The 24,277-nt window shown below is 37.0% G+C and overlaps 1 pseudogene; it reads left to right on the forward strand.

Annotated features, from left to right (window-relative positions):
* Window positions 1–4,781: 4,781 nt before the first annotated feature.
* LOC123952996 overlaps window positions 4,782–24,277 on the forward strand; it is a 48,158-nt pseudogene continuing 28,662 nt past the window's right edge.

Genomic DNA, 24,277 nt, shown 5'->3' on the forward strand with positions numbered 1-24,277 from the left:
GCAATTCCAGTGTCCTCTGACTGCTTTAGAAATATTTGGTTGGATGCCATCTGTTCTTGGTGATTTATTTATGTTTTGTTTGTCAAATTTTTTCTAAAGTATCCTCTTTACTTATTTATTTATTGATCAATTTCTCTGGCCTATACACTATGAAAGTCACTAAGAATGTATTAAACAGCTAACCGGTGCCCAGCATAGTGCTGGGTAACATGCGGAATACAAAACATTTGAGGTTATGCATCTGTCCTCCAGGAGTTTGTTTTTAGTTGGGGCAAAAAAGCAAAAACAAAAATATGTAAACCACGTGACTTAAGTAACTCAAGGTGCTATCAGCTGCAGGTACAAAATACATTAAGCTCCAGGTTTCATTGTGTCCTGAGCTCCTTCCAGCAGTCTTCTCCACTTCCCTGCAAACCCTTCCATTTCTCTCTGGAATTTCTAAGAGTTATTTCTCATGTGCTCAAGAAAAGTCTCCTCGCATTCTTTTATGCTAGCACTCTCTTGGACATGTATTGCTTAAAAACGTTTTGAGAGAGGTATTTCACCATGGCCATTGCTGTCAATGGTCTTGAAATTTTTGCTCTCTGCAGGCATAGCTGGTACTGCTGATGCTTCTCATCTGCCATGCAAGCTGGCTTGATGCTGCCATTTTCAGAGATGGAAAGATGAGAAGAACTTTGGTCTTCCTAACTCTGTTCCCACGCCCTGAGGTATGGCTGACTGCATACAGAGTCTCTTACTATCTTTCGTCAGAACAATCCTTCATCTTTTGTCTTGCACTTCTTTTCTAGACCTTGAGGTGGCTGAACAACTTGAGTATCTTCTGTGTCTGGTCACCATGTACTATTCTTCTGCTTCCTCTTGCAACCAAAAATTAAATTTCTCATTCACATAGACTCATGCAAAACAATGCTGGGAAGTATCACTGATCCTATGTGTCCAGTCTTCATTTGGTACTGAATAAATTCACAATGCATCTCAACCCTCACAGCAACCCTACAAGGTAGGCCCTGCTATTCATATTCTATAGCAAAATGTACTTAAGTTTACAGAAACTAGCTTAAGGGTACACAACTAGTAAGATTCCATTATTAGAAAATGTTGGCAGCCTATTCCATGAGTGGGACACTGCAACAGTTTGATTGCTTTAATTTGCATTCCCTTTTTGTTACATAAAAAAGTAATGTCTTGATTATAGGGAAACCAGCAAAATGAATTTTATTTTGATAGAACTTTAAGCTAGAACATGATAGAACTTTAAGTTAAACTTGCTGTGGTTAATTGGTCCCTCCCTCAGAATCTTTTTTTTTTTTAACTCTAATGTAACCATCTAAGTCAAATTTGAAATCAAACAATAAGGCCACTGCTCAAATCAGGCATTATCTGCTTCAGAACTTGTCATGTCTCAGTTTCTGATTGGCAAGTGAATTACAGCCAAGTACTTATTAGATGGTTAGGCTCTCTTCCAGTACAGTCTTCAATTATCTTTGTTATTGTACAGCAAAGAACATTTGCTTGATGAAGTAGGGCTGATGTGCTTATTGTATGTCTTTGCGTTCTCGTTAATCTCTCCAATTCTGCAGTTTGTATCGGTTTTCTAGTTATTAGAGAGAATTCATGAGACCATGCTTTATTATTAGTGCCATCTCCTAGCAGTATGTAACCCTTTGGAATATGCAGAAAACATGACAAATCTCCCAGCCCTGAAGTCTTTCCAGGCTGAGTATGAATGGCCCCACTACAGCAAACCGACAGGGAAGAGTGTTAGTGTTTTAACTGGTGAAGCTAGAGTGAATGGGAATCTATTAACATTCTTAGTCATTTAAACAGTTATCTCTTCCTTCTTCTCATCCCTCTGACTTAAATGTAGTTTAAAAAATGTATTTTCATATGTGTGTGATTGTCATTTCTCTACTAGTAAACATGTTTCATGATGATGTTAGACTGAACCTCAATTTTACTGTAGGACTTTAATTGGAGAACTCCTTGAGCCTCCTAATAAAGCTTTTCCTCTGAGGTGACCCACCTGAACTCTCTAGCTTCTAATTAAATATTGAATAAGAAACAGTCTTGCTATATCTCTTAGGAAAATCCCAAGTAATCAAATGGTCATGTTCCTGGACTTTGGGGATCACTTGTCTTTTCCTTTCATTGGACTTCCCTAAGCATCATTGCATAGCCCCTGACTGAGGGCAGACACAGGTAGCCATCTTGATATCCCTTGAACACTACTTCAAGGAGAAAGGTAACACTAATTAATACATGTCAAAGATCTTCTAATCAATTTCTTCTTCTTAGTAGTGAATTATTTCCATAGGAGAGTAGAACTCTTGCTTAAAGACTTGTGAAACATAAAATTTGGCATGGGATATGGGGATTCAAACATGGCATATAATATTGTAGCATGGGAGCAATATTGAAAGAATAGATTACTGGAAATAATGTTTTGGACAGAATTGAAAGGTTTTGGTAAAGAGTAGATTTTTAGAAAGGGCATAATGGAGAAAAGGAATCATTCTTTGGAGGAAGATCAAAATACCTGTTTCTACATATGGAAAATGTCTTCATGTTTACTTTCTCTAAAAACTGTAGTCCCATTCTTTCAAGGTTAATATCCTGAAATTAGGGAAACATATAGTCTTTAATTTGTGTACCTTAGATCTCCTGCATTTTGTTAACTGAGTATTTATGATCTTGTGTCTTTTTGGTGTTGACTATTACATCCTTTCGGATGCCAGTGGGAAGTGATGATTTTTCCATTTCTGTTCAAGTCTCTCCATATTCAGTATTGTGTAAAGATGACCTGAGAAGTAAAGTGTATGAATAATGATGTTTTATGACTGCAATTATTCCTCAGTTGATTATTCATTACTCATAGTATGAACTCTGAGTGAAATTTACATTCTCTTCCTATAGTTAAATGTTACTATCAATTTAGTGTTATAAATTTCTGCCAGATGTAAAGTAATCGTGCCTCATTTCCAATATTGAATTGTCTTTGAGTGAATGATCATATGTCTTTACCAAACCTTTTCTATTAATTACTAATAGTTTCAATCTTGTATAGTACCATATATCTTATCCATTAAATGAAAAATCATGCCTAATTCTGAATCATTAAATGAAAACTAATGACTAAATCTAACTCAATTCATGATAGTTTCTTTCTAAATTTCATGTTTGCCCTAATCTCACGAAACTGGATGCATTTATATGCTTGTTTCACATTTGTGTTTTAGCCTTTATCCTAGTTTATTCTTTCCCAAATAGTTCTATATTTGCACCTTGAATTCTTCCAAAAGGTTTTAAAGTAGCTTCTGCTGGGTTCAAGTGATAGTGAACTTGGATGTCTTGGACATCACTTGGATGTCTTTCTCAAATTACTTTTCAAATCTCTGTTCTTAGGAATATCTTAATAGCTTGATTATTATTTTCATCTTTTTTTTCAAAATATTTTGAATAGATTTTTCATTTATTTCCAATACCTAAACATGTTCACATGTTTGGTTAAAAATATTATACAGTGAATATATAAGGCATTTGTTGAAAATGCAGAGACTCGTATTAGTTACATATAACCTTTTCTTTATTTTTTCCTATTATATGTAAATAATGCTCTGATGAATATTCTTACACATAATTTTTGTACATATTTCTGCTTGCTTTCTTGAGATAATTGTTTAGAAGTTGTATATCCAGGAAAATGTTCTTTTTAGGTAAATTTTAATCATTGCTTAATTTTGGTATTTGAATTATTTGTATATATATGTAATTAAGTACTTGCATATATCATTGAACCCTGATGTTTCTTCAATTACAGATTGCCTCTTTACTAGTTTCCTTTGTCCATATGTCTTGAACTTTTCATCTTCTTACTAATTTTTAGGAGATATTAATAAATTTGTGGGGTTAATCGCTTGTCACATATTCTTGCATACACATTTTATTTGCTCAACTCTATTAATCCCTTTTTAAATAATATTTTCCTTTTCTAAAATAAAATAACTAAGAACTTTTTTAGCACTGTCAAATTAATATTTTCCCATCATTTCTTTTAGCTTTTTTCACTTTCCCCTGTTTACCACTTTAATAAATTTGTAATTTGCTCTATTTCTCATAAACTGACCTGTTGTACCCACACTCTTGCTTTTACCATTGGTCACAGGTTTAGTATGCAATTGGAGTTGCCTCTTAGAAAGTTTGATTAATTTTGTGCTCTTGCTTATAAAGTTCATTTTCCTTCTCTGTCACTAGCAGCTTTATTTGTCTGACTCCAACTGGTCCCCAGCACAAATCAGAGGTGCCACATTATTTATGTTTTATTTAATGTATTTATTCAAGAGAGGGAAAATAGGAGCAGGGGGAGAGGGAGAAGCAGGTTCCCGCTGAGTACGGAGCCAATGTGGGCCTCAGTCCCAGGACCCTGGGGTCATGACCTGAGCTGAAGGCAGATTCTTAACCAACTGAGCCACCTTGGTGCCCCAAGGTGCCATGTTATGATAGGGCAGAATGATGGCCCAAAAAAGATGCCCATGCCCTCAGTTCTGGAAGGTGTGTATATGTTATATACAACATGGCAAAAATAACTTGGAAGATGGAATTAAGGTCACGGACCTTAAGATAGGGAGACTACCTTGGATTATCTGCATGGACCCAACATAAATATATAGGCCTTAAAAATGAAAAAGGAAGGCAGGGGAATTAGAGAAATGTAATGTTAGAATAAATGGAAGACATTTGAGGCATAAGACTTACTTAACCCTCTGTTGTTCAAATTGCCAATGCAGGAAGGGGACCTTGAGACAAAGAATGATTGGTTTTTAGAAGTTGTAAACTCTCCTCAGCTGATAGCCAGCAAGGAAATGAGACCTCAGTCTGACAACTATAAGGAACTGAATTCCACTAAGAACCTGAATGAGCAAAGAAATGGGTTCTCCCCCACAGACAGAAAGGTATATAGCATGGCCTTGCTAAACTTTGACTCTAGCCCAGTGACATCATGCTAGACTTCTGGCCTACAATATATAATACATATATATTGTATATGTGACCTATATAATAATAAGTTTGTGTTGTTTAAGCTCCTAAGTTTATGGTAATTTGTTATAGGAGTAATAGGAAACCAACAAGCAAGGCTTTATGGACTTTTGGTATTGGGCATTTTGTTTCAATTTCTGACTCAGGCCCTTAATAGCTGAATAATTATAGAGCTTATTCATTGCTTATCTCATGGGGCTATTGGGAACCACAAAATAGTTACAATAATGATAGTAATAATAATAATGACAACAATTATACTAAGAATATGTTAACAATATAATAGTATAGATACATATGTTTTTAAAATAATGACTGTGGGTAACACTTACTGAATGTTTACCACATTTCAGATCCTTAATATGTATTACTTCTTTTAATGTTTATAATGAATTTCTGTTAGATGGTATTATTAAAATCCCCCATGCTTTTTTTTTTTCCATACACCTGAAGGATAGAGTTATTTAAAGGAAAAAAAGGAAAGGAACAGAGAGGCTAACTTGCCTAAGCTCATACATATACAGTTAAAGAATGTTGGAGACAATGCACTGAACCAGACAGAATTATCCAGAGCCTGCATATTTCATCACCGTGCTAGAGCTGTTCTATTACTGTTGTTGTCATTTACTGTGAACCATTATACCACAGCTGCTCAACTATCATTGTTTTTGTTATGATTATATTATTGTTATCAACCCAATATCAATAAAAAGTCCACAAGTGGTACAAAAGTAAGAGTGGAATGACTTACATATGAGGTTTTGACTTTGAACAGATTACCTATGATTTGATCAAGGGGCCAATTCAGTTAATCAGAGCCTGCATTTATACCTAGTCTAAGAGTTGGCAATATATCCTGGGTCAGGTGACCTGCCTTTAAGTACCAACAGTTTTTACATCGATCTATGAATTTTGAAGTGTTTATTTAACTTCTGTGCTCCAGTTGCATAACTGATCTCCCTAGTAATAGAGACACCTCTTAAAGTTATGAATTAAATCAGATCGATGGTCATCATAACTATGAAGTTATGAGATAGATCATTCAAATATGAGGCTTTATATCATCAGAACTTTTTTTTTTTTAAGAATTTATCTTGGAAAAGGGAAGAAAAGTGAATTGTTGGATTTTTCACTTCTATCCAGAGGATTTATATGTTTTGTTTGTCAATGCAGTTGCTTTTATAATGTTTCCTCTGGTTTTCACAGTGTTTAGGCATGAGACTTACAGCTGACAAAGCAGAAGTGTGTAAGAAGTGAGATGGTGAGAAGCAATGGCCAACTGCTTAGTATTATACCACAAAAATGAATACATCTATTTTCCTGGGGGAGACAGAAGTACGTCACTCTACAGCAGCACTGCGTGCAGAGAGAAGATGCTCTAAGTATTGTGGGTGTGATGACAGAGACGGGGCTGCAAGCCACTAATGGAGTCTCTGGCCGGTAAGACCCTGCCCTGTTGGCCTTAACCATCCCATGGATGGTGATTGTGTTTCTCTCACCCAAAGGGCAACAATCATGCTTTCCCCCCAGTTTGAACAAAAAGGATAATTGAGAGGCCTTGCGGGGCAGGCAGGGGGAGATTTTTCAAGTCAGATCTGGAAGTCCTATAAACCTAGGCCAGAGGATACAATTTTTTTTTTTTTTTTATTTGCTTATTTGAGAGAGAGAGAGATCACGAGCTGGAGGGAAGGGTAGAGAGAGCAGCAGACTCCCCGCTGGGCAGGGAGCCTGACACGGGACTCAATCCCAGGACACCTGGGATCATGACCCAAGCCCAAGGCAGATGCCCAGCTGACTGAGCCACCCACACCCCAGAGGATACAACTTTAATGATCTCTGGGCCCCTTCTCACTTAGCTCAGTACTCATATGGCTTTTCAATTAGTGTTTCATTTCTTTGACAAACTATTTACTCTGCTTATAGTTTGTATCTATGGCACTCATTTACTTTCAGTCATGGGTCATGGTAACTCAGCAAGAGCTCTATGTTAAAGGTTTCAACATCCTCCTAATCAGCGTCCTGGTTTAACTTTGCTAGCCCCTGCCCACCCAGAAATCAGTGGGATGTCTCTTAAAGGCAGATCTGATTGTGATCCTCCTTGTCTACCCCGAAGCCAAAATTAAACTAAAAATCAGAGCCTCTCAGTATCAGTTGTTTTACCACAAGGAAAAGCTCCACATTCCTTAATACATCTTCAAAAGTATTTACGTCCTCTGCATCTCTCCCTTGTTCATTTCTCAAGTCCCATATTTTGCTGAAAACTACCCCTGCTTTAACCCTCTGCAGTCTATATGGGCAGGAGCCTCAAGTCCTTGCAATCTGGTAAAATCTTGGCATCATGTCACATCATTGCTTTCTTATACGCTAAAGCCATCTTATTTTTCCTGAGTAAGTAGAATGCTAATCCTTATACATACATGCATATATATATGTGTTTGTATAAATGTTCATGGTAATTTCATATGCATTATATGGTTTAGTCTGCATAATACCGCCTCAAAGTAAATAGTACAATTTTTATTATCTGTGTTCGTAGATGATACAACCGGGCCCCCTGTACTCCCTGTTTAGCCTGAGTCACCAGACGGTGGGTGACAGACTGCATATATCTGGTTCACTATGTAGAGTCTAGTTTCTTTTCAATTCTGGGTTATTTTTGAGATGCCTCTGGTTCAAAATGAAGAATGATTCAGACTAAAATCAACGCCATGAGAACAAATCCCATGTAGGTTTCCTTTACCACCGTGTTGCTCAGCACTGGGCTTGGCAGAGGGCAGGTGCTTCATAATTATTTATTAAATGAAGGAAGGAACTTCTACTGGGCTTTCAAGACTTTTACATTTGTGAATGGCATGCAGAGACGAGATGAGATCTTCTCAGGGACTTAACATGCAAGAGGGACTTAAGACATCGAAGAGTGAAGAGATAGACTCAGAAATGAATCTTGGCTCTATTCATTAGTTTTGTGCTTTTGGACCATTATTTGAATTCTAAATCTCAATTCTATTATCTGGAATTTCAATCATCTGGCTAAAACATAAAGACAACATTACTCACTTCGTAAGGTTTTTGTGGGAGGTAAATGACAGATATATAAAAAGCATGTACCACAGGGTCTAGCATTTAGTAGATGCTAGATAAATATTACTAGTTCTCTTCCTGCTGTGAGGGAGAAGTGTTAATTCATAGCCATTTAGGTCAGCAAGAGAGCCAATCATTTAACATTTTTTTTCTAAATAGTCATTACATATTTATAATTCCAGGCTGCTTGATTTATATGTGTTCATGTTAGCTGCTTCTAAGCAGTTTCCAGCTTTTGAATACCCCTAGAGTTTATCTCATTCTGCTATATAGGTTGGAAATAAATTTTGAAAATCATACCAATATAACTCAACAATCTTTCAGACTGGTGGATTTAGTTGTGAGTCTTAGCTAAGGAAAATAACAACCATAGTAAAATGTTTTGTAAATCCATACCTGATTGGAGAGAGGATATTAGAAGTTAAGCTCTTGATTTTATTATATCTGGATATTAAGCTACCTTTTGTATTTTGCTTGGTATGCTAATCCATATAGAAAGCACTACAGAAATTTTGATTTTATGAAGCCCTCTCTAAATGATTCTTTTAACCATGTGAGTACTAAATGTGCAGTTTTGCAATCCATTCTAAGTACTCGAGGACTCGGGAAACAGTATTCATTTTGCTTTTAAATAAAAATTATTCTAGACCCGAGTTATGTTTAGGGGGTTAAGAAAGTATAGTGATATGTTTTTGGATTCCTTTATGTTGCCATATTAATTAAGTTAGTGAGTTTTGTTCCTTTCAAATGCCTTTTTTTTAATAAGTTGAAAACTGTTTTGAGCCATTTCTACAGCTGATTATGCTGCTTATGAAGTTTTGACAACTCCTTTTTTCCTGGTGAAAAATCTGTGTGGATTTTTAAAGCGACGCAGTTTACACCAACAGTTTCTGTAGAGTCTTTGCCGTGGCTCTGATTTGTTAGCTGTGTCCTTTTAATGGATAGAAGTCTCAATTTCCCTGTTGGTCAAAAGCGGCAGTTAATATCCACTTAACCAGTCTGTTGTATGGATGAAATGATATATGTAGATCTCTGTATGTATATGGGGCAGAAGCTCTATAAATATTAATCCCTTTTCCACCTTTCTCTGCTAAGCATTCTTTAACCATCTATATGCTGCTGATGATTTTATATCTCGTATAATACCACTCTGCATTTATGCACCACCTTTCACTTTTGCGAAGCCCTCTCCTGTATTAGCTTTTCATCTTCACAACAAGCCTGACATGTGGGTAACACGGTGATTACCACTTCCGTTTGGGAGATAAAACCAATTGTCAAAATGTAAACTTCTTAGGTGTGAAGGACTATGTCATTGGCTCTTTTCTTTGTTCCTCAGGCTGGGCTTGGCCCTGAGCTTGGCATATATTCAGGGCTATATAAATATTTGTTGTACAGAACTGATTGATGGGAAGAGCAGTAACCTGTGCAAGGTCACACGGACAGAGGTGATGGCAAGACTGGGACAGTCTTTCAGATTTTTCCATTAGACAAGCTGTGAGCAGCTTTTAATTTTTTTTCCCCGAAAGGGTCAATTCAGGGAAAATAAAAATGTTTATGTGCCACAATTTTCCAATTAAAATGAAAATAGCTTTATTGAGTCTCAAGGAAAAATATATTCCTTCTACTTAGATTACTTCCTTCTGCAGTAGAAAAGTGCCAATGAGAAATATTAGCACTCCTTTTTCACCACTAAAATGTTAATATCTGGGCATATTTGAGAAGGAGCCACCCAGAGGCGGCTTTCCAATCTTTTATCCCTCATATTTGCAGAGCACTTTAGCGTTCACAAAGTGCTTTCATAGGCATTATCTAATTACATTCTTGAAACAATCCCAGGAAGGGGTATTATTACCAAGCACACTTTACAAAGGGTACGCTGAAGTTGAGAGGGGGAAATGACTTGCCTAAGCTCACACAGTCAGTGCATGCTGAACAAGGCTAGATGTGTTGCCTCATAGACGGTGTATGCTGAGCACTAGCTTCCTTTATGTTTTAGGTCCTGCGGATAGAAGGAAGATAGATTCCCCCCACCCAAAACAAAAAACAGTGTGAGCATTTCTCTTTCTTACTGCCTCAGTCTTTTGTCTTGTGCTGTCTTTTGGTTTTTGTTTTTTAAATCCAGCTGAGTACAGAAGCCTGAGAACAAACACTCCAGCAAAACAAAACAAAAACATATTACTGTATTTCCTTCCCTTTCCTTCCTTCTGCCCTAAAAGTCTCTGCTTTGTATGGGTAAGAATTACACTGTGTGCTACAAAGTGAAGTTCCATAGCCTTCAGGCTGATCTGAATGACCTACCTGGGTGACCGAAGCCACCAAAGAGAGATGTGTTCTGGTTTATAGAATGCCAGTGATTCGGTAGTTTTTGACTTGAAAATCCAGAAATTAATTTTGTGGTGGTATTCAAATGTAGTAAGACTAGAGATTTTTCACTAAATATGCATGTGGTGACCTTTCTTTCCCACATTGATCCATTCCATTTTTTCATATCCATGTCATTTGCTTTTGTTGACTTGCAACCAGAGTTTGCAATAAAACAAGTTTGTTTAACTAGGTTGCCCACTGTGAGTAAGTGAACAGACGACCCCACCACTACCACCACCACTGCCGTTCCTTTTCGGGGAGTTTTCCAAGCCTCTCTGGAGAGTGGAGAAAATCTGTGGAAATATGTAAGGCAGGTGCATATTTGCACAGGGTGCCAAAGCTGGGAAGTATGAAGAAGGAATAAGAATGACACAGGGGGGCAAGGCTTTCTGTTGATGTGACTGTCTCCGCATGTCCAGTCTCAGCACACTGGTCTCCTTCTTTATCTCCCCTCCACGGCTTCTCATTTGTCACAGCTACATGAGGTAAGAATTAATTTTGAAGTTCTTTTTTTAATGATACTTTTCTTTTTTTGCTACTACATCTGCTCCCTCCCTCATTTGCATTTCACAGTTTATCTGTTGTAAGTGACATCATTTTCCAAATTCCTTTGAAGAGGACAGTGTTGTCTACCCTGTGGTAACTGATAATATCTTTTGCGGGGAGAAAGAATACTTGTGGAAAGTTGGCCTCAGATAACTCGCCCTCTTGAAATCCAAGAGTTGCTTTATGTTTGATTTTCTGCTTTCCGACCTGATAGAAATCGTCATTGACTTGTTTTAGACATGGTTGTGTTTGCTAGCTGATTGATGAAGTCCACATTTAGTGGACTTGCTAGGTTTCTCTGTTTGTTCTTTGAGGAATGCTGCTGAAAGTAAAATTAGAACTTCTGTGGCAGGTGCTGTTTCAGTAGATGCATGGATAGATTTAGACCATGGTAGGGAGGTTGCCTTAGACATGGGTATATAAAATTTTTCTTCTCATATTTTCTTACATCTGCACTTCTAAAATATCACTGCATCTTTTTTTTATCAAAAAACATAAATGCAAAGATAAATCAATTAGTAGTTCATCGAACTGGAAATCTTCACAATATGCAATTTGCAACTATTTTGTCACTTCTGTGATGCTTGTCATTTTCCACATTTCCAACATGTTCATGACTACATAAACAACATTTAGCCCCCGGTATTTTTACTTAATAAGAATCTAAATCCCCCAGACCTAGACCTATGTCCAGAATTTCCCCAAAGATAATTAGTATAATTGATAAGAAAAGCTTATACTTACTTTTCCCCATGTGATAATTCAATTTATTGTCCAAGGTAAGATTCAGCCCAATATTATTCACATTTAGCAGACATTTATGAGTCACCGAACAGCCCATGGCACAGTGCTCAGCCTTTTAATACTAACATGTGATATTAAAGTGTTGCAACAGCATCTTAACTAATTATAATCTTCCCGCACTTTGACTCTCTATGCATCCATCAATCCTCTACACTGTCCATTCCTTTATGAAGCCATTTCTAATTCCTCCTCAGAATTATCTCAACCTGTCTTTAAGGCACAACACTTACTCTTGTTTTAGGGGATGGGATATGTGGTATCATTAGATAATGCATTCATTACAGATGATACATATAATTAGTTACTTATAATTAGTGACGGATACAGATAATGACTGGTATCCCACTCATTTTTAAAAATAAATTATTGAATATAACATGCATACAAAGAAGTGCACAAATCACAATATATGTCTCAATAACTTTCATATAACCCTTTTCCAGAGTCATAAAAAGGATATTACCAGTTCCCAAATGGTGGCCTTTGTGTTCCCTCCCAGTCACAGCTTTTCTCCCAAAGATGATACAACCCAAACTCTTATCACCATAGTTTTAGTTTTGTGTATCCGGATTTTTTTTGCTCAGTATTATATATGTGAGTGCATGAATCATTAGTGGTACATTCAGTAGCACTGATATTTAATAGCCCATTTTATGGGCATACTACAATTTATTTGTTAATTCTACTATTGTTGAAAATTTGGGTTTTTTTGCTTGTTTTGTTTACTAGCCTGGGGCTATGAGTGTGTTCCTATATGTATTTTAACATATAGCTTCCAGTAAGAACACATATATGTATATTTCTATTCATTTGTTAATCCTCTTCTTGAGATACAGAATTTCCAACATGAAATCAAGAATTGCATTTTAATTTTTAAAGAAACACAGGAATGTGTTGTGCAAACATTTGAGTTTTGAAAGCAAGTAAAGAAAACTTCTTAAGTTGGTCTACTTCCTCATTCCAAACATTGGAGCTTTTAAGTCTGTTTCAAGTTCTGTTTCCCAGAAGTAAGCAGGCTAATTAGTAGTACATATTGGTTTAAAGAAAACCTGTTCTCAATTTAAAACAAAGAAACAAATAAATATTCTGAAGCATCAGAGAAAAAGGAGAAAATACATAAAAGGTAATATGAATTCCTAAAGAGAACTTTCACATGAATTCTTAGAAATTTTTTAAATAACAACTCATACCAACACTCAGTAAACTGAAACCGGGTCTTATCAAGGAACCCAGAAAAGACTAAAGAGATTTCTAAGATATAAAATATAAAATCAGCATCGGAAACATTTGACATGGAATGATAGAACTGTCTCTGAAGAAGATCAAATAATGAAATAGAAGGCAATCTGGAATAATCTTTAAAGTATACTTAATCTCAAGAGAAGATGGAGAATGAGAATGTACTATGTGAGTATAGGAGGCAACAGAGAAGACCACAGAATAAAGAGAGATGAATACATAAGCAAGAACAATAATGAAAATAAATAGTAATAAAAGAAAAAAAATTCTAGAACTAAAGTAAATAAATTCCCAAGACTGGGACTTGAGAGAAACCAAAAGGGTCCATTACATTCCAAGTAAAATGTATAAATGTAAACTACTATGAAAAGACATTAACAACTTTTTTTTTCCCATTTTATTTATTTTTTCAGCGTAACAGTATTCATTGTTTTTGCACAACACCCAGTGCTCCATGCAAAACGTGCCCTCCCCATTACCCAACACCTGTTCCCCCAACCTCCCACCCCTGACCCTTCAAAACCCTCAGGTTGTTTTCCAGAGTTCATAGTCTCTTATGGTTCGCCTCCCCTTCCAAATTTTTTTTTTTTAATAAACATATAATGTATTTTTATCCCCAGGGGTACAGGTCTGTGAATCGCCAGGTTTACACATATCACCTCACACCAGTCAGAATGGCTAAAATTAACAAGTCAGGAAATGACAGATGCTGGCGAGGATGTGGAGAAAGGGGAACCCTCCTCCACTGTTGGTGGGAATGCAAGCTGGTGCAACCACTCTGGAAAACAGCATGGAGGTTCCTCAAAATGTTGAAAATAGAACTACCGTATGACCCAGCAATTGCACTACTGGGTATTTACCCTAAAGATACAAACATAGTGATCCGAAGGGGCACGTGTATCCGAATGTTTATAGCACCAATGTCTACAATAGCCAAACTATGGAAAGAACCTAGATGTCCATCAACAGATGAATGGATAAAGAAGATGTGGTATATATACACAATGGAATACTATGCAGCCATCAAAAGAAATGAAATCTTGCCGTTTGCGACGACGTGGATGGAACTAGAGCGTATCATGCTTAGTGAAATAAGTCAATCAGAGAAAGACAACTATCATATGATCTCCCTGATATGAGGACAAGACATTAACAACTTTTAACTTTAATTTTCAATATCAGTGTATAGTAAAACAACCTATCAATCAAACGAATACTGATTTAATCACTTTTCCAAATACCTTTTCCTGAATGGATTTCCTGAATTCCTGAATGGCAGGTGTGATCCCACATCTTAAGATGTGGAATTCCCCCCCCCTTTGAACTCAGCAACAGTGTCATTTGTCTCTTTGAATTTTCCTAGCACTTAGTTCACTCAGTTCATGTTCCTATTTAATCCAAATTGATCTTTCTTTAGTCTTATCAATATGCATTGTACAGGTTATATCTCAGTATGTCCCAAGACACCTCAAAAAGACTCACGGGATCAATGATGAACATTCAAGGGTTAAGTAAGACTGATATCTCAAAGCACAGGTACAATTCTATACCAGTAATGGACTATGCGTGAAACACGATTGTTACTTTTGAGAAGAAATATTTGGATTTAATTAAATAACATCATAAAGATAGCAAAGAGACTAATAATTAATTGGAATACAGAACACCAAAAGGAGAGCTGGGACTAAAAAATCTTAACTGGTATGACTACTTGAGCAAAATAGGACACAAAGGAAAAAAAAGTGAAAATTAATGGACTCTACCTTCATGATAAAGGTACATAAGTGTCAGAAGGTAAGAGAAGCTCTGAAAGTGGTCAAATTTTCTTTTTTGAAAGGTCAGTATGGAAGAAGACTGTTCTTATATTTTAAAACTTGTGATACATTATAAAATGATTATGTTATTAAGAAATAGTAAAATAAGAACATAAAATAGAATTACAGAAGATGACATCTAAATAATAACTAGAAGACTAGATTTAAGTGGTTTAATCTCTATTAGAAGAGGAAGAAACTTAGGGGCTCCTGGGTGGCTTAGTCGTCAAAGGGTTTGCCTTCAGCTTAGGTCATGATCCTCAGATCCTGAGATCCAGCAGGAAGCCTGCTTCTCCCTCTCCCATTCTCCCTGTTTGTGTTCCCTCTATTGCTGTCTCTCTCTGTCAAATAAATATAATCTTAAAAAAAGAAGAAACTTGAATTAATAAATTTATAATATACAAATATACTTTTAAAGAAATCTATATAGGACACCGATGGGGACCGCTGGGGGCCTCACACTGTTGTATGTGAGTTGGTGTGGACCTGGATCCACCTTCATCTGGAGTCAGGAGTCCCAAGCACAGGCATGGGTCAACCAGAGCCTCATCTGCCTCCCTCTGTCTGCCCTTTCTTATCAGGACCAGATTGACCCTCTCCATGGAGGTGTCAGCCTAAGCACGACTATATTAGGGGACTATTATTTGTAAGGGATCATTCAAAGAAGGATTTTTGCTGGAGGAGGTAAGACAACATGAAACCTTTAGCCCTGGTGACTCACAAAGCTGCAGCCCAATTTTTTTCCAAACAATCCAGACCCATCATTAGCTGTGTTCAAAACGTTTGAGTTTTGTGACTATGCAAGCAAAATTAATGAACAGAGTTTGGATAGGATCCTTAAAGATTGGAGAAAGAGAATTATTGGTGGTACAGATTCCAGAGAAACATACACTAGCCACATGCAGAGAGCAGGTTATCCATGAGCAGCTCCCCTGCATCCCCTGTGTGCAGGATCTCATCTTCCTTCTCTTCAGCTTCATCTCTGTCACCAACACTCCCACTCATGCTTTAGAATAAATGCGTTTTCTTTAGACCAAATTGGAAGAACTAAAAGGAAATGCTTTGTTCTTCCCAACCTAGTCAATACTAGCCCGGGTGAGTGCAAAGTGCCTTCAGTCACAAATACTTCTCAGAGTTATGGCAAAGTTATTAAACGACACAGTACTGAGTTTTTGACAAGGTTGGAATGATGAAAGACATCAGAGTGATTTACAGGTTTATTTACTTATTTTTTTTTAAGATTATTTCTTTATTTATTTGACACAGAGACAGAGACAGCAAGAGAGGGAACACAAGCAGGGGGAGTAGTAGGGGGAGAAGCAGGCTTCCCGCCGAGCAGGGAGCCCCATGTGAGGCTTGATCCCAGAACCCTGGGATCACGACCTGAGCCGAAGGCAGATGCTTAACAACTCAGCCACCCAGGAGTCCCTGATTTACAGGTTTATAACACACTTCACACAAGCCAGTGTATGCAGATGTGGAAAACTGAGCTAGTTGTTGAATCTTGTCAGGCAGAGGTGAACATGTTAAGAAGACAAAGAACTCAGAGGGAAAACGAATAGAACAGAAGAAGATTGTAGCAGCGGATGACACTAAGCAGACAGATGTCATCTGAAAATTTGGAACCAGTGTTTGGTCCTCGTATGTCATAATTAGGTGTATAGTAGAAAGTAGAAGCACACTAGGAGATACAGACACCTCTGATCCACCCCTCTCTCACTCTTTTTTTCTTTTTTCTTTCTTTCTTTCTTTTTTTTTTTTATTGCACCCATCAATCAAGAAAGTACTTTGAGCCGTTCTTGCATAGAAAGTTGTATCCTTATGCCTGGACCTCAGATCATGGGCTCTTCGAACTCTGCTTCCACCAAGGCCAGACTGAAGTATCCTAGAAGTAAGAAAGACTTTCTTCCTTCCCTGAGAGTAGCTGGAGACAGAGTTGAGACATCAGATAACCGTGATTACGAAAATTGTATTGACCCCTATAGACTCTTTAACAGGGAATACTCAGATTTGAGGGATTGTCAGTATATCACATATCCCCATGGGGCTCAGACCTCCTCAGACCTTCTTAACTATAAGAAAAGAAACTCTCCATTTAGCACTGTTTTATTTGATTACTTTTTGAGAAAAAAAAAAAAAAAAAAAAACTTTTTGAGGACTGGATCTTGGGGGGGAGGCTACTTACTCAGATCCCTGGACTCCAAAGAGGAGAATCCTATGCATAGAACTTGTAGTGGCTTAGAATTTGTGGTTCTCACATTTTGACCCAGTGTGCAGGTTTCAATAGAGAATCATTAAGAATATCAAATTGTCAGAGGGACTGCGTGCCTCAGTTTGTTGTGCACCCAGCTCTTGATTTCAGCTCAGGTCATGGTCCTGGGATAGAGCCCTGCCTCCAGCTTCCCACTCAGCAGGGAATCTGCTTGTCTCCCTCTTCCTCTCTGCCTCCCTCCCTCCCTCAAAAAAAAAAAAAAAAAAAGAAAAGAAAAGAAAATTTTTTGAAAAGAACATCAAATTGTCCTAATTCTGGTGCTATTCATACATATCCTGTATATTTAGACAAAGTAAAATTTATGAACAAAATTCCTGTTCTCTAAAATAAATTAGAAATTAAATACTAAGCACAAGTAGTCTATGAATGTTCTATAATTAGTCTATAAATGAAAAACTTACCCTTTGCACTATCATGTCTCAAAATTTATGTTTTTCAAAAGAAAGTGAGTTTAGCAACAGCCTCCAGAGAATCTTCTTTCTTTGATGAGCCAAGTTTATCTTTGCCAGAAAAAAATTTTTGATAAGAAACCTGATTGGAACAAATCAGATTTGCCTTCTCTTGTCTTATCAGATGTGACCTAGAGAGTTTGAAAGAGAGGGCTTTGTTTTAACCTCTTTCTACTAGCCTAAATGTGTTGACACTTAAAATGGCTGCCTTTAAAGAAAGATACAAATGCTAATTACCAATAAGTAATCATGCAAATAATTATGCCATAAAATAAATAAATAAATTTTCTTTTGGAGGATTACACTGACTTCTGTCTTACACTAGCCACATTTATGGTCTCTGTTTTGAAGTTCTAAAGGAAAGACATACAGTAGTAGATAACAGAAAGGCCTTAGGTACCAGATCCAAACTTTATGTCAGATTCTAGACACAATGGATTTAGTTCATTATACGTGAGGGATGCAATTCATTTAGACCACCTGACAAATCCTAGTGTCAATTTGGTTTGTGGAGGAACGATACTTAATAAAATGCTTGGAAATTTTTTAAAGACATATTTATTTATTATTTTAGAGAGAGAGAGAGAGAGCAGGTAGACAGTATGGGAGGGAGAGAGAGAATCTCAAGTAAAACCGCCCACTGAGCACAGAGCCCAACACAGGGCTCCATCTGAGGACCCTGAGATCTGAAATGACCTGAGCTGAAATCAAGAGTCATATGCTTAATCAAATCAGCCACCCAGGTGCTCCAATTGGGAATCTTGATGAATGAAGATTCATTTTAAATCCAAGGGGGTGGGGAAGCGCTTACAGGCTACAAATTAAAATAAGTAACAAGAATCTATATTTTGTTTTGGTAATCTTTTTTTTTTTTTCAAATATGAGATTGTATCAATGTTTCTCAGACTGGAGAAAAATAAAATACCTTTTTGGATCTGGTTGCAGTTCATTCTAAATTCCGGGAATATAAAACAAAACTCACAGCTTTCTACTTCAAGTGCATAAAATTGAAAGTCAGAACAGATGAAATAAACTAAATATTTCATTTAAAATCATAGAAAAGAAAGGATAAAAATGAAAAGAAACAAATTTTCAATGTCTGTTTTCAGGGTAATAGCCAAACTGGACAAGTTTGCTTGTAAATATTGATCAAAGTGTCTGGCTAATTGCCTTTGCACCACTATTTAAGTATAGATGAGATAAAATTGAACAGTGTTCATAGTAATTCCTATTTAGATTTCCAGATTACATACAGGGCTTTAAATCAAAGGATTTAGTGGCACAGTAGGCAAAATGTATAACATGGGTCAAAGGTACAGATTATGATATAATGCTCCTTAATTTACTAATACAGTAGATAAGGTCTGTAGAGGAGACTGATGATGTTCATACTTGCTATGAATGGAAATTCCCAGCATAGGACTTATATTCACAAATTTGCATGCACTTCGTATTATTATATTTACTTTTCATATTATTATATTTACTTTATAAACTTATTTTGAATATAACAGAGAAACTCACCATGAGATAAGTAGAGTCTTCTGAAAGTTGTGTTTTCATTTGTTTCTAGCAATTGAAGAAATTCTAGGCATATTCATGAAAATGAATACAATATTATATGAAATACAATAGCAAGAAATCCATTTTATGCATCAAGTTCTTGAATACTTTTTTGAATGGCTGTCCTGCTCAGTCTCATCAACTTCAGTGCATAATTTAAGGCTTGGAAGGAACATTGCATATCATCATTTGGTTTTAACATCTACCCTGAGTATTTCCCTGATAACAAATGTATTTGACATTATCACAGATGAAATTTTTTGTTTGGTTACATATTAATCTGCCATTTCCCTGGTGCTTTGTTTTAATATATTGAAACTGGTGGTTTTATATATAATTCATGCCAATATACCTAAACTATGCTGAACTATAAGCCAAAAATATAAGCTCTAAAATTTAATAAAATGTTTTTCAAGCAATGATATTTATGTTCTTAGTCATCACCTCAGAATTAAGTTTGAGAGGCCATTTGTCATAGCCATTTTGAAACCCCACATAGTGAAATTATTTTTACCCTATTTATGTTTTATTATGTTTTTGTATAGTCAGATTAATCTGACATTATCTGACAAACAGATTAATCTGTTTTCTTATATCTGTTACTTGAATATTTTTCACTCTGTGTCCTCCACCATACATATATTAAGCTCACAATCAAGTCCTTTGAATTTGTTTAAAAATACATTTCATTCACGGGGCACCTGGGTGGCTCAGTGGGTTAAGCCTCTGCCTTCAGCTCAGGTCATGATTCCAGGCTCCTGGGATCCAGCCCTGCATCAGGCTCTCTGCTAGGCAGCTAGCCTGCTTTTCTCTCTCCCTCTCTGCCTGCCTCTCTGCCTACTTGTGATCTCTGTCTGTCAAATAAATAAATAAAATCTTTTTTTTAAAATACATTTTATTCACTATGCAATCAATACTAGATTTAACCTTGGTTCCTTTCTTTTTCCGTGTTTTCTCATGAAAATAGACCAAGATACATTTGGAAACATAAACCAGTTTTTAAGATGGTTATTATATGTGGACTAAATATAGTCCACATAAATGTAATAGGAAACAATGAACTTATAGAAAAAAAAATAGAAGACATGCCATCCTCTGAGAATTAAACTAGTAAAATATAGACAAAAAGAGAGTAGTTAGAGGTTTATTGTTGATATTAAGATGGAGATACTTGAATATTTGCATACCAAAGTAAATAATGTGGACATTAGGGGGAAGCAGCTCTTACAGTGAGTAACAATAGCCAAGACCTCCCAGCATAGGAGACAGATATTCTTATTTTAAACAAATTCCTCATTTAGTTCTTTTGTAAACTACAGATGTTTGTATGGAATTTAAGTCTGATAATTATATTTGTTCTCTTTTTTTAATTTTTTTTTAAATTTTTGGTGAGGTTATTTATCCTTTACTTTCAGAACGGGTCTTGTTTTAAGTAACTTGTCTAACTTCACAGAGTATTTTCTTCTACGTACATGAATGTGTGTGTTCCTCTGTGTGTGTGTGTATGTTTAATGCTTAAAAATATATGTATATATGGTAGCTTGCTTTGTAGGATTTTATGACTCTGTTAGCTTTCCCCACTGGATTATTTTCTTCCTTTGCTTCTGTTCTATGGAGATCAATTTTTATCCTGTTGTTAGTTGTCACTCCTCAATATGGATTCCCATTCCAGAAAGGAGGTGAGTTTGAGAGTTCATAGGGAGACAGACTGCTTCAGCCCCTCAGATAAACTTGCTGTGCAGTCCTTGAGTTCCCTCACGTATTACAGTGGGGGAAAACCACTTAGGTTTGGCTCTTGTTCTCAGACTGGTCCACCAGCAAATATCTGTTGGTTACTTGGTGTTCTCTTGTTTTGGAGTCACATTGTTCTATCCAACCCCATGCAGTTCCTGAGGCAGTTGGCACTTATTCCCCACCTGTGGATGGATTGAGGGATATGTTGTGAGGATATCTCAAGTAGCTTTATTGTAAATACTGTCTGTGTCGTCATGATTTTGCTGTCTAGTTACTTTGCCCATTTTTATGTGGGAATTCAAGATAGAAACTATGCCTGGCATTCTGAATTTAGATGTATTTTTGAAGATGTTATTTGTTTATTTGAGATGGAGAGAGAGCTCCTAAGAGCAGGGGGAGGTGAAAGCAGATTCCCGGCTGAGCGGGAGCCTGATGCAGGGCTTGATCCCAGGAAGCTGGGATCATGACCTCAATGACCTCAGCTGAAGACAGACACTTAACCGTCGACTAAGCCACCCAGGTGCCCCTGAATGTATATTTTTATACAGGTCTATAGGTGATTTTTATATACTATTGTCGTACCTAAGAGTATCTCAGCACCAGTGCCTACCAATAGCTAACCTCAGTCTGTGTTTCTCTCTGTCCCAACATGTTAAAGAGAATAAACCTGAGTAATTTTCACCCAGAAGATTTTGCATATTCTCATGTCCAACCACAGACTGATCAGCAATGGGTGGTGATGGGAACTATTACGTATTTTTAAGATTGAAAAGTACAGATCAACAGAGGAAAAAGACATGGCTATTTAATACTTATCACAACTCTCATTTATGGTTTTCTCTGAAATATTAAAACATGTAACTAAAAAATAGGAAAAGGATTTCTTTCTCAAACTATTGCCTCTGCCTGAACTCACCCTGTGCCCCATTATTTGGCTGGCTGATTTCAACTTTTTCGTCACATGCCAGTCCTGATCCCTGAACCTTCCTTGACCTATCCTTTTCTTTCAGTCTGAGTTAAAAATTTTCTCGTTCATCCACTAAGATTCAATTTTTTATCTTTTTGTCCTTTTCCAAGCAACACTATAAATTCCTTAGGATGGGAATTGTGTTTTTCTCTCTGTATCTCCAGCATCGAGCATGATATTTTTCATGTAGAAGGAGCTAATGATGATGAATGAATAATTGATGAATGAGTGAAATGAGTGAATTAATAATTTCATTATTAAAATCATTAGTAATAATTCATAATTTCACCACTTAGCAGTCCTCGTTGGCTGTTTATAGCAGGCTAAATAATATCCCTCACCCCTCCAGCAGTCACTAGCTAGAGAATGCAGGCAGACTATGAGTTGGGAAAGGCCAAGAAACAAATTCTCCCTTAAAGCCTCTAGAAAGAGACAATTATATCAATATCTTGGTTCTTGGCTTCTTTCCTCTAAAACTATAAGAGAATACATTTGAGTTGTTTTAAGCTTCTTATTCCATAATAAATTGTCACAACAGCCATAGGAAACTAAGGCCTATTTTGGTACCTCAAAGTGGAGAGCTGCTTACCAAATCCCTAAAAATGCGTAAGAGCGGCTCTGGAATTTTATGAGCAGAGGCTGGAGGAGTTTGAAAGAATGACAGAAAAGGCTGACTTTGCCTGAAACAGACTACTGGTAAAAATGTGACTGTTAAAGCTGTTGCTGGTAAGGGCTCAGAAGGAAATGAGGAACACAGCAAGCCTGTATCATATTAGGGAATACCAAACTAGTTAAAAATAGAATGTATCTGGATGTATGAATATTGAAGATACTTCTATTGAGGGTTCAGAAGGAAATGAGTCCCAGAGGGAAGAGGATTCTTCTCACATAGTGGCTGAAAACTTAGCAGAATTGTGTCCTACACTTGTGTTAGGAGCAAAGTGTATAGAAGAAGAACTTGGATATTTGGCTGGGATGATTTCCAAGCATGAAGGTACGGCTTGGTTTCTTCTTGCTGCTGATAGTAAAATCCAAGGGGGAAGCCATCAATTGAGAGATCTCTTACCCAAAAAGAAACCAGAACTTGATTTGAGAGTTTCTAGCCTATCCATGTGGTAAAAGATGCTAACATTAGGGGATTCATTGTAAGGAAAGCATACTCTAGAGATAAAGTCAAGGGTTTGGCTGGATAATCTCTTGACAGTGTCCCCGGTGGATCTAAAGGTCAAAGTGTCCCCACACAGAGAGCTCTTTGAGGAGATTAGGCATGTCGTTCATGGACCCCCCCAGCCATCTCAGCAGAGGCAGGTAATAGAGATAGGATTATCCAGGAAAGATCTGTGGAGGAGTTCTCTTATATAATGGAGTGAATCCCTGAGATATACACAGAAGACCCTCAGTTTGTTTAGAATGTTATACCAGCAGAAACACTGTCAGCTTGGACTGAAAAGGACAGAGAGGGGATGAAATAAAAGGAGGCTTTCAGACTTCCAAGATTCTGCAGGAAGAAAATAGGCTAAAAACGTGGCTCAGAGGCAAACACGTGCTACCCTTCATGAAAAGGGCAGAATGGTTCAGAGGGAGCTGCAGGCCTATAGGGTAGAGCTATGAACCCAGAAGATAGAATGATGAGCCCAGAAGGCAGAGCGTCTTGCCAGAAAAAACCAATCCCAGACCTTGAAACCTATCAGGGTTTGCCCGGTTGGATTTTGATATTGTTTGGAGCTGAGGACTCCTTTTCCCTTTCATTTTCTCTCATTTTGGGTGCCTGTAACTATTAACCTGTGCTTGTCACCATTGCGATAACTTATTTTTAAGTTTTATAGGTCCATAGATGGAAAGAAATTTTTTCCCAGGATGTGTTCAACTCAGACTCCCAGTCATACCAAAGTTAGATAAATTAAATGGTGAGGTTTGGGATTTTTGAATGGATGAGACTTAATGAGATTTGGGGCTGTAATGGTTTGATACTTTGGAGGAACTTGGGATATGGTAAATGTATTTTGCGTTTGGGATGGACATGAATATTTGGAGGCCAGAGGATACCCTGTGGTAGGCTGAATATTATTCCACACTCCTACCATATGACTGTGTCCTACTTCCTGTAACCTGTGAATATGCTACATTATATAACCAAAGACATTTTGTACATGTGATGAAATGAGAAATTTTGAGATTATTTTGGGTAATCGGGAGCAGAAGAGGAGGCAAATCTAATGATAATGGTATTATTTTTTTAAATATTTATTTATTTGAAAGAAAGAGATAGCACACCCATACAGAGGGGAGGGCGGAGGGAGAGGAAGAGTCTTAAGCAGACTCCATGCTGAGCTCAGAGCTAGATATAGGGCTCAATCTCATGACCCTGAGATAAGGACCCTGAGAATGCAACCTGCGCCAAAAC

Source organism: Meles meles, chromosome 1 (genome assembly GCF_922984935.1).
Source record: "Meles meles chromosome 1, mMelMel3.1 paternal haplotype, whole genome shotgun sequence".
Lineage (NCBI taxonomy): Eukaryota > Metazoa > Chordata > Mammalia > Carnivora > Mustelidae > Meles > Meles meles.